This window comes from Lucilia sericata, unplaced genomic scaffold (assembly GCF_015586225.1).
Source record: "Lucilia sericata isolate MDLA Ls3-8-SP2 unplaced genomic scaffold, ASM1558622v1 Contig000373F_arrow, whole genome shotgun sequence".
In the NCBI taxonomy this organism is placed as follows: domain Eukaryota; kingdom Metazoa; phylum Arthropoda; class Insecta; order Diptera; family Calliphoridae; genus Lucilia; species Lucilia sericata.
The window spans coordinates 286,193-297,753 of NW_023994392.1; the positions used below are offsets into that span (position 1 = coordinate 286,193).

At 30.3% G+C, this 11,561-nt stretch overlaps 1 protein-coding gene across 3 annotated transcripts in view; it reads right to left on the reverse strand.

Annotated features, from left to right (window-relative positions):
• The window catches only part of LOC119604238, a 196,933-nt gene extending 185,650 nt beyond the window's left edge, over positions 1-11,283 (reverse strand). The window contains exons 1-2 of one of the 3 annotated variants that reach the window (XM_037956726.1): positions 11,154-11,283; positions 4,118-4,363 (exon numbers count right to left, since the gene is read on the reverse strand). The gene's annotated coding sequence lies outside the window, so the exon portion shown is untranslated. Of the gene's footprint in view, positions 1-4,117; positions 4,364-10,902; positions 10,959-11,145 lie in introns of those variants that run through there. The other 2 variants (XM_037956724.1, XM_037956725.1) reach the window with 2 other exon arrangements.
• Between the last annotated feature and the right edge of the window lie 278 nt (positions 11,284-11,561).

Below are 11,561 nucleotides of genomic sequence, written 5' to 3' on the forward strand. Positions count from 1 at the left end.
TATAAAGTTCATTAATTTAAAAGAATATTTGGTTAAAAAAAAAAGAATTTAAATGAAAGAAGAAAACAAAATGAAATCAGAAAGATTTGTAGGCATTAGTTCTAAATAGAAAAGATTTTAATGTACTTTTTGTTCACTTAATACCCCTACAGTAGGGATGTATAGTCCTACATCCAATCTTATCAAGTCATCTCAGCACTTCTTTCATTATTATCTTAGCAAAGATTGTTCTGTTAATTGACCCATATTTGCCGAAAGTTGTCTTAAAAGGCCTTATACCAAAAATTGAACTACATAACTAAGTGTAGGATATCATATTATAAACGACTATACTTTTCGATATGTTTCAAGTGTATATTTATACCCTACACTATTTTAGTGGGAAGGGTATATTGGATTTGTGCTGATGTTTGGAACGCACAATAATCACAATAATTGGTCCTATACACCTTAAAGTATACCAATCGGCTTAGAATCATTTTCTGAGTGGATTTAGATATGTCCGTCCGTCCGTCCATGTAAACTTTGTAACCAAACTACAGGTCGCAATTTTGATGATAATTTAATGAAATTTGGTACATGATCTTCTATTGTCCCAGGGATGAAGCCTATTGAAAATGGTTTCACATAGCCCCCATACAACTGAAACCAGGAATAGGGCTTGTAAACCTTGTAATCAAACTACAGGTCGCAATTTTGAATATAATTCAATGAAATTTGGTACATGATCTTCTATGGTACAAAGCCTATTGAAAATGGTTAACATCGGTCCATTATTCCACCTAGCCCCTATACAACTGAACCCGACGAATAGGGCTTTTGAATTCATAATTATGTTTAATATACTCGTATCTCGACAAAAAGCTGCAAAACCAAGTGCTATAGTAGCCTTGATGACTCTCATGAATTTTATAATTATAGGGTCTCATTTGACCATAGCCCCCTTCAAAATTTTTGACTTAAATTTCCACAATTTTATTCAACAATAAATGGCTTAAGTATATCTGAGACAAAGTACAATTCAACTTCAATGCTTTATTATGAAAACTAAATCACATTTTATTTTTGTAACAGGTGTAGGGTATTATAAGGTCGGCCTCGCCCGACTATAATTTCTTGATTGTTTGCATTTGTATTTGTATGTCAACCATAATAATATAAAATTGTGTTTTCTTAACACATTTTTATAAAAGAAAAGAAAAATGAACAACAACAAAAATTTAAAAAAAAGAACTAAAATAAAACTAAGAAAAAATCATTTTTCATTCAAAATAAGTTGAGAAAATAAAATGTGGGCTAAATGGTTTTAATTTTTGTTTTTTTCATGTTCATCAGCCGGTATATTCTTGTTTAAAAATCTGTACAAGGTCTTTGCAATGGTCTATATACAATAATAATATTTTTAATGTTTTTCTTGTAATTTCTGTTGTTGTAGCTATTTTTTTTTTGCTATTTACTATTGTAACTAAAAAAGAAAATAAATGTGTGTTTGTAGTTTCAACTTAAACCGAATGAATGGCTGCTGAAATAGTTTTCATTTTTTGCTGTTGTATGTTGTTGGTGGCGCTCTTTTATTGGCAGCAGGTGCAGAGATTTTTTTGTTGGTTGTTTTTTTGTTCATCTTCTCCCTCAACACAAATATCTTACAAATTGTGGAGGTCACAAACCTGCATACATACTAGTACTTTTATTTAAACACACATACATAGACATAGAAGAAATGTAATGCAATGTGAGAAGAAGATATTTGAACATGAATTTTTTGCGTTAAAAAATGTTAAAATAGAGAAAATACACTGAGAGATGGCAGTTTTTGGAAGTATGTAAATGACAAAAAACTAGTCAAAGGTAAAAAAATCAAATTTAGTTTTTAAAAATCAAGAAATACGCAAAATTTTAGAGATCTGGAATAGTAAATTTTACAATTTTGGATATCCTGTTCGTATAGTTAAAAGTATCCCAGAGATAGCGTTTAGCATTGTTTGAAACATATGTTAGTTGGACGAGACAAGGGTGAAATTAATTTTTAACGACTTTTTAACAGGTATTGCAACATGTTGCTGCCGTGTTTTACTATTATTCCTTGCGTTTTTTGGTCATTACCATGTCTAGTCAGAATATAGATTTCTTATGCTTAGTGTTATCGTATTGCAATATCCCGGGGAAAAGAGGTGCTCTAGTCTGCCCGGACTGTAAACAGGCCTTTCCTTGGAATGATTTAACATGGGGTCGAACCAGAGCACCATATAATCTAGCACTACGGGTGGCCAGTTGCCCACATAACTTGTCCTGGCTGGTCAGTTGGTTGAGGTTCCTTTGGCATCCACGTAGTGTCTGTGGTTTAAACCAAAATTCGCGGGGAGAGAATATTGGTTTAAGGACTGATATTTCCTATGCCATATATGACTGGATTCTTTCTCCGGTGCTGATGCCATCTCAACATATGTCACTAGGTGATGTGACAGAGAAACTTATACTGGATTCCTGAACCCGTTGAGTATCTCTTACTCTTCGCGTAGTAGGGCGCCAGTACAGGTTGGGGAATTTTCAGGTTGACAAGTTATAGTTGTTACAAGATAGTTGAATTCATTCCGTTGATCGTTCTTTATGGTGTGAGAATACAGCTGATGTATATTGGTGAACGATCGGGAAAGACTCCTCTGCCCGACAGTAGATTAGTACTGATTGAGTAAACTTCTTACTTCAGGGAAGTTTTCGGTGCTGTTGTCATCTTAACTGGATTTATATTGTTTCATGCTACGCGACTAATGGTTGAAGTGCACCACTCAACTTGTCGAAGCAATTGTTCGGTACGAATTGACTTTGGAAATTCCCACACAGAGGGAAAAGGAAATATACACGCCTGGTATCAAATTGACACCGAAGAGTTTATAATTTTTCAATAACATCCATTGTCAAAGTATATACATACCTAGGACAACACTATGTAATGTTGACAACGTTGAGTTGCAACAATTCATTGTCGAAATCTAAATTTTATACACATCCGTTGTCTAAATATTAACAAACGTGGTAAGCTCACTATTGGCAACGGATTGTTTGTCATTCGTATTTCGGACTATCAAATACGTCTCTAGGTTCTGTTGCCGAATCAACAGGGCCATCTCAGTAGTGTGGTTGCGCGGGCTTTAGAAGGTTAAGGAATGCACTGGAATGGATCATTAGTTGATGGGGATTGCATTTTAAATAATGCAATCTTTCATGACATCAAAAGAGTGGTCACCTTCCGTTATACCGTAAGATTGACTTTAGACCTGTGATTTCTTTTTCCTTGTCGGGGTTTGCATTAGGATTGATCCCATTCCGCAACGGGGCTACAATGGCAAGATATTAGATAGCTCGACTACTTCAGCAAAGTGCTTGTACACATACGGGCACAGCCATGTACAAAAATTGCCACCTGAGTTCTTCATAAAAGGATTCAGGGGCGCGTGGTCGACCGTTTCAAGTCTACCCAGTGGATGAAAAAGACAACTCAGACATCTTGTCTGCATGTCCATGTAAACTTTGTGCGCCCCTTCTTTTGACTCAAGGACGATGCCTATTGAAAATATTTAAAATCCCTCGTAAAACCGTACTCCCCGAAGAGAGCTTTAAAGCTAATATTTACTTGAAATGATCTATTATATCTACAAAACATCCGCAAAACATAGTTTTTCATAAGTCTTTCATATACTCCCGACTTTCGCAATGATCGGCCCCCATTCAAAGTTCCTTCCAGAAAATGACTTGAAGATTAAAATTCACTTATAAACACTAATAACACCATGAAATTCTGCACAAATAACTTTAATGTAAACATTTATTACAAATCCAATTTATTATTTAGAAATTTCACTTTTTTTTTTTGGAATTTCCCCATAAGTGAAAAGCTTTTCTCAGTGTATTTAACATATTTTATCTCATCCATTTTAAAAATTCTTTTGAGAAAAACCACGTATGTGTATGTATACACAGAGAAAATAGTTTCCTTAGGATAAACAAATGATTTAGTAAGATCCACCAAATCATATAATTGTGGTAATACAACAATTTGTTTGTTACAACTTAAAAGCTAATATTTGTACTTGGAATAAAAAATAATAAAAATACTCACCTATTGTTCTTTACTGATACAACAGTTTTTTCCCAAATTTTGAAAAGAAGTTTTCTTTCTTTCAGTGTAATTTCTGTTAAATAAATTTCTTTATTTTTTCTGTTATTTTCTATTCACACTTCTTTTATTTTATTTTTATTGGAGAGCAAGACATTTATTTTATTTTTTTTCGTATTTTTTTCCTAGTGTGTATGAATGATTTTCTTTCACTTTTTTTTATTATTTGTTTGGCACTTGAACTAAATTCTTTTCGGAAAAAAATTATATAGAAGAAATATAAAAATATGAAAGATGCCAATATGGCTGAGATGCCACCGCTATAAATAAGTTAATAATTTTATTCTAGTTTTTTTTTTTTTTTTGTCGTTGTGCTGGCTTTTTGTTTTAGTTTGAGATATTTTTTTTTTGTATTTATGTTATAAACGACACACGCACTTATATGTATGTATGTATATAGTCAAACACAAACACTATAAAATGTTGTTTTTCGAGCAATTTTTATTTTCCTACTTTGTTTTTAGTTGTTATTGTTGTTAATCAATTATGATGGCTTTTGAATTTAGTTATTATTAATATTATTAATTTTTATGATTTTCATTTTTTTATTATTTCCTTTATTTTGTTGTTTATTTTTTGCTTATTAGTTTTATAATTTATTCATTTACATTGTTAATATAAAATGATGAAATATTGTTACTGAGTATGTAAGAACTTTTTTTTTGCTTAGAGATTTCTGGGTAAAGCTATACACGCCTGGTATCAAACTGACACCAAAGATTTTATAATTTTTCAATAACATCCGTTGTCAAAACTATGTAATGTTGACAACGCAACGTGACAATAGCAACAATTCGTTGTCGAAATCTAAATTTTATACACATCCGTTGTCTAAATGTTAACAAACGTGGTAAGATCACTATTGGCAACAGATTGTTTGTCAATGGTAAGCTTACCACGTTTGTTAACATTTAGACAACGGATGTGTATAAAATTTAGATTTCGGCAACGAATTGTTGCAATGTTGTTGTTCGTATGTATATATTTTGACAACGGATGGTATTGAAAAATTATAAACAGTTTGGTGTCAATTTCGTACCAGTCGTGTATATTTCTTTTTTACTCTGTGTATAAATGTTTTAACAACATTATATTTATGTTTTAAAATATCGTATATAGTTAGTATGAACCTTTCACCATACATTTTTTATACACTTAAAGAATTTTCTTTTTTATTAGATTTTCTTAAATATCAAGACAAACATGACCAGCTGTTCGTTGGTTTTTCGGTTTGTTGTGTACCATAGGAAAGCGGTGGTATATAAAGAGAATTTTCTTGAGATTTTTTTGTATTTTATTTTTAAGATTAGATATAAAACAACTACAACAAATAAACAAGTAGATGATGAAGACCACAACAACAAAAGAAAACGAATGTCGTCAAAACGTCGCGTCTTGTTGAAATTCACCATTAACTAAAAATACGCCAACATCGATTATGAAAAGACAGCCATGTATATACACGGTCTTGGTATTTAGGGGGGAGGGTGTAAAGGCACTTTCGTGCAAATTAACATTTTTTTCATTTATTATGCCGGTTGGACTATTTTCGATTTTTTATTTTTTTCCTGTGGTTACTTAAAGTCTAGGGAGCAAGTCATATTTATTTAAGTTTGAGGCAAAAATTTTTTTTAAGAATTATTAAGTCATTTTGGCTAAATTAACAATTTTAATATCTATATTAATATAAGATTTATGAACAATATAAACATTTTCAGGGGAAGCTCACTATAACAGTTTGGACAATTATGTTGTGAAATCTATAGAATTTAAAAGAGTAATTTCTTAAAAAAAAAATAATTTTTAAAACCTTTTAAAACTTTATACCTCAGAGTCACTTTCTGAATCGATTAAGCTATGTCCGTCCATATTTCTGGAGAAGTGTTCAATAAGAGTTTGGATGAATTATGTTGTGAAATCTATAGAATTTAAAAGACCAATTTCTTTAAAAAATACTTTTTAAATCCTTTTAAACCTTTGTGTCCCAGAATCACTTTCTGAATCGATTAAGCTATGTCCGTCCGTCCATCCATCCGTCTGTGTCTGCCAGTCTGTCTGTCTGTCTGTCTGTGTTTCCACGTAAACCTTGTGTGCACGCTACAGGTCGCAATTTTTAAGATAATTTGATGAAATATAGCACATACTACTTTCTAAACTTGACAATTTTAAATCTACTAAACTCCCACTTAAAACTTATTATCTTTCCTTATATCTCATCAGCATTTCAAAAATTCTTTCAAATAACTCAAAATTTTCAATTGTTTTTCCGCTTATGTTATTTTTCTTATTTAAACAAAATTTCTTAATAATGTCAAAGTTCTTCTTATATCCCCAGCAAAAAAATATATATATAATAATATTTTATTTTGACAGAAAACTATTTGACAGTTTAGAAATTCCAATTCACTTAATGTGTCAATCATTGTTTTATGAACAGAAATTTTAACCCTTTTACTTCTACCAGCCCAAACCCTTGTCATTAAACGAAAACAAGAACAAAAATAAACAACGAAATAGAAAGAACTCTTCTGTTTTAAAGACAACATCAACATCATTTTACAAATAAAAAAATTATATATTTGTATTTATTTTTGAAATTGTTTAAATGTTTAACAAGTGTAAAGGGTAATATAAGGAAATGGAATTAGTTTGAGGAGAAAAAAAAAGAAATAGAGAAAGAGAATTTTTCTAGGAAAGGTTAATAGAAACTGTATTTTTGTGAATGTCAGCAATTTAGAAAATATTTACAATGATTAAAAATTTATGACAAGGAAGAAACGATCGTAAAAGAATTTATTAAATATTTGTTGTCATACAGTTTCACAATGATTGATAAATAATAAATAAGAAAGTAAAACTTTTAATGATGAGATTCCAGGAAGTAGGGAAAAGCTTATATATTGGACTAGTTTAACTATATTTTGTTTGTTGGAAACAATTTTCCTAAGTCCCCAGATTTCTTATTGAAACAAATCTTGGATCAATTTATCAATCATACATACGAGAAATGTTCTATGAAGTTAATCACTTTATGTCCTATTGAGTTACATATATCTTCCAAAAGAATTATATTTATCACCACTTCAAAAGTAGCACTAAGTGCCGTTATTTAGCTTCTGTGGAAGTGATGTTTAATGACTTCCAAAGTAATAATTACAATTAATTTTTCTTTCAAAACTGAAGATGTATATTGGGTTTATGCTGACGTTTGTAACGGACAGTAATATTGATCTTATATCCAACTTAAAGTGTACCAATCGGCTAAGAATCATTTTTTGAGTCGATTTAGCTATGTCCGTCCATCCGTCCGTCTGACCGTCAGTTCATGTAAACCTTGTTATCAAACTACAGGTCGCAATTTTGAAAATAAGGGGGACGAAGGGACGAAGCCTATTGAAAATGTTAAAAATCGGTTCATTATCTCTGCAAGCCCCCATACAACTGAATCCGCCGAATAGGGCTTTTAAGTTCATAATTATGTTTAATATACTCATATCTCGACAAAAAGCTACAAAACCTAGTTCTATACTAGCCTTGATTACCCTGATGGATTTTCTAATGATAGGGCCTCATTTGACCCTAGTATCTATACAAAGTCCCCTTCAAAATATGACTTATATGTCCACAATTTTATTCAACAATAAATGGCTTAAGTATGTATATCTGAGGAAAGGTACAATTCAACTTAAATGTTTTATTATGAAAAAAGAAACTAAATCATATTTATGGTCGGCCTTGCCCGACTATAATTTCTTACTTGTTTTTGTATTGAAATGCTGAGGAGTTTAAAAATATTATTTACAGTTTTTTATTTGTGTTAATATTATCAAATTAATCGTTACTGTTATACTATCAGGCCAGTTTAAATAATTGAGCTTGCATATCTCACTCATTCAAAATAACTTCCAAAAAAGAACATAAAAAATACTTCCTAAGCACTACTTCAAAAGTAAATCATAAATGAGGACTTCCACAAGCCTGAGAAAAATAATTAAATTCTTTCATCAAAAGCTGTGTTTAGTACAGGCTGCTAAGAAAGTTATACCCAAATTTTCTTTCAGTTGGTAATGAGAATATGAAGAAGTTAACCTGACAAATGCAAAGCCAATTTAAAAGCATGGAAAAGAGGAAACAAATTAACCATATGAAAAACTAAACGAAAGTAACTAGAAGGGGGCAGGGCTGAGATTAGTTCGATGGAACGTGTCACAATTTAAGAAACAATTTATTTAAATTTTTAAATTATTTGTTTATTTTTATTTAAATTTTTAATTATTTGTTTAAATTTTATGTAAAAAAAATTTAATTCATTTTTAATTTTTGTTTTATTTTTCAAATTTTTTATTTTTTTAATTAAAGTTTTCTTAAATTTTACTAAAAATATCGCAAATTCTTGGTATAAATTATAGCTGTAAACTTTAGCAAATCATATATGATAGAATTATTGAATATTTGGATCCTTGAAGATATCTGAGGTCTTCAGAAAATTAATTTTCACAAACATATAGACAGACAGACAGAAGGACAGACAGACAAACGGATGGACGGACATGGCATAATCGACTCCGTTATTTATAAGAAACCTTAAAATATATGACTAGCTAAACACGTCCGCATTATCAGTCTTAATTTGGCCTACATCTCTCTCTTACTAAAGACCTATATACTCCTATACTTTCAAAGTTTTCGTTTGAGCGACCCTCCCATTGGATAAATATACAATTTCACTGGAACACTTCCCATAACTCCTGTAATATATGTATACGTATGGGCAATTTCGTGAGAATTGGCCCAAATCAAAAAATTTATGAAATTTTCCGATAGGCCAGACAAAAATTGTCGGCCCTATCGGTCAAGAACTGCAGGACTTAGAGGGGGTCAAAGTAGGACATTTTGGTCATAAAGGGTTTTATTCAAATGAGTGTAACTTTTCACCTATTGGTCCTAGCAAAAATTGTCCAAAGGAGTTCAGATAGCTGTTTCTTTATTGTTTCCCAAAAAAAAAAAAAATAATTTTTTTTTTTTTCAAAAAACTCCCTGTTTTTTGCTCAAATGAAAGCTAGAACAATTTCCATTAAGGGCTTGCGAGTGGGATATCTATCAAAAAAATTATTTTTTAACTCAATAACAAGTTTTTTCAATATTTTCACCTATTTTTGCAAAATGGACGTTTTTGTTGTTTTTGATGCAAATTTCATCCATAACGGAAGACATCGATTTTAAAAGTCTGAATTTATCGACGAAATTGCCCATATTTAAAAATTTGTCTCATTAGGTACTGTGGTTTCTGAGTTTATCGATTAGGAACACATATTAGATTTTTATTTATAAATCCACACAATGCAGGATTTTGTTTGGACCTTGGTTGGACATGTGAACCTTAGACGTAAACATCTATATAACCCTAAAAATATTTGGTATAACAATTTAGCTGTAATTGATTTAAAATTAAAACTTTGGCGCCAGCTATCGAACAAATTAAAAACTTTACAGGAGTACTTCTCATGATCCCTGAAACATATATTTGAAAATTTTTCCCATCAGTTGCCTGAGTTTATCGATTACGAAAAAATATGTATATACCCTTATCACGAAGGTGAAGACACCAAGAACCTCACTTATTCCTCATTTAAGGGGCAATCCAATTTTAAAATATTTATTAACATGACTATACTGCAACACTAATAAAATATCGTACGTCTTTTGATCTCTGGATTGAACTCTACTGACCTGATCCCCCTTGATCAGTTAACACTATTATTAAATTCTTTAGAAATATTTTAATAAAAATTAAAATCAATCTAGGGTCCACTTCCACTTCTAGTTCAATTCTAGTTCATATTAGTAACTTTACTGTAAACAGATTCTAAACAAATTATTTCTGCAACAATATTTAATCACTCTTCCCAAACTGTTGAGTCCTATTCAAGTCTTTCTTTACACAAGTTAAGCTTCCGAAAATTTCATTGAATGTAATCAAACATAACCTTGCTTCTTTATAATTAAAACTTTATCCAACAGTATCATGTTAAAGCATTTTATAAATTAATTTATTTTTCTCCAGCAACAGGTACAAATTTCTTACAAAGTCCAGCTTGTCACTTTTCTACTTTTTTTATTAAGCTTTTTTCCTTTTTTTGCAATAACTCTTTCCAAAATCATTTCAAACTTTATATCTTTTCAAATTCCTTTTGTATGAAATCTAAAAAAATCACTTTAAAAGTTTGCAAACTTTTCAACACAAACAACAAATCAAGACCAAAAAACACTTGAATTGATTAAATAAAATAAAATATATTTTTGCTTTACCCTTTAAGTAAAAGCAAAAACAAAAAAAAAAAAGTTTTATAAAAAAGAAAAATTGGAAAGAAAAAGAAAATTCTTGTGAAAAGGCTAAAAACAAACAAAAAAATATTAGCACGAGACATTATTTTAAAAATACTTTATACGTCTACACATACAAAGAGCATTTTAAAATAAATAACCACACGAAATTAGCAACAAAATATTTTAAATCAACATTTTTTTTGTTAATTTTTCGAAATATAAGTGCGTTTTCTCTGCCCCTTTTAAATAATGTTGTGTAGATAAACCATTTTGCTAGACACACACACACAAACTTTCTTGTCTGGTACAAAAAATTTATTTATTTAGGTTTTTTTCAAAATTTTAATTATGACAATTTTAAGTCGCATGTTGAAATATTTTTTTTTTTTTTAAGAAAATACCTTGAAATATTTAATTTTTATTTTATTATTTTTTGGTTAATTTAATATTTTCTTTTGATTTTTTAAAGAAATTTTCACTTTCGTTTATAAATTTTTCACAACATTTTCTTCCATTTGTTAAGAAAATTTCAAAACACTTAAATTTTCTTTTTCCATTTATTAAATCTTAAATTTTAAACGACATTAAGGTCGTTGTAATTTGTTGTTGCTTTTATGCAAACACACACACACACAGATACACACTCTCGTACTTTTTTTCTTCACAAACGAATAGAAGAAAACTAAAAAATAAAAACAATTTAAATGAAAAAACGAGGCGTAACGTTTTGACACGTTTTCATTTTATACCGACGCGGCCACAACGTTTCGCTTTAAGCTTTTGACACAAACTGTTTGTCGCAAATATATCAGCTACAGCAAGAAGCTGTTTGTTGGTTGCAGGAAAATCTTTTCGATTTGTTGTTTTTATTGTGATTGGGAAAAACCTCTTGCTAAGTTCCACTATTCCCAGTATTCTCTGCAATTTTCCTTATCCCATGAGAGAAAGTACAAAAATGAGAGCGGATTTTTCCTACTTAACTGTAAATATATTGTAATAGTCTCTTACATTTTGAATCTTGCTCTCTTAGTGTGTGTATAAAATTTTCATTCATTTTGTT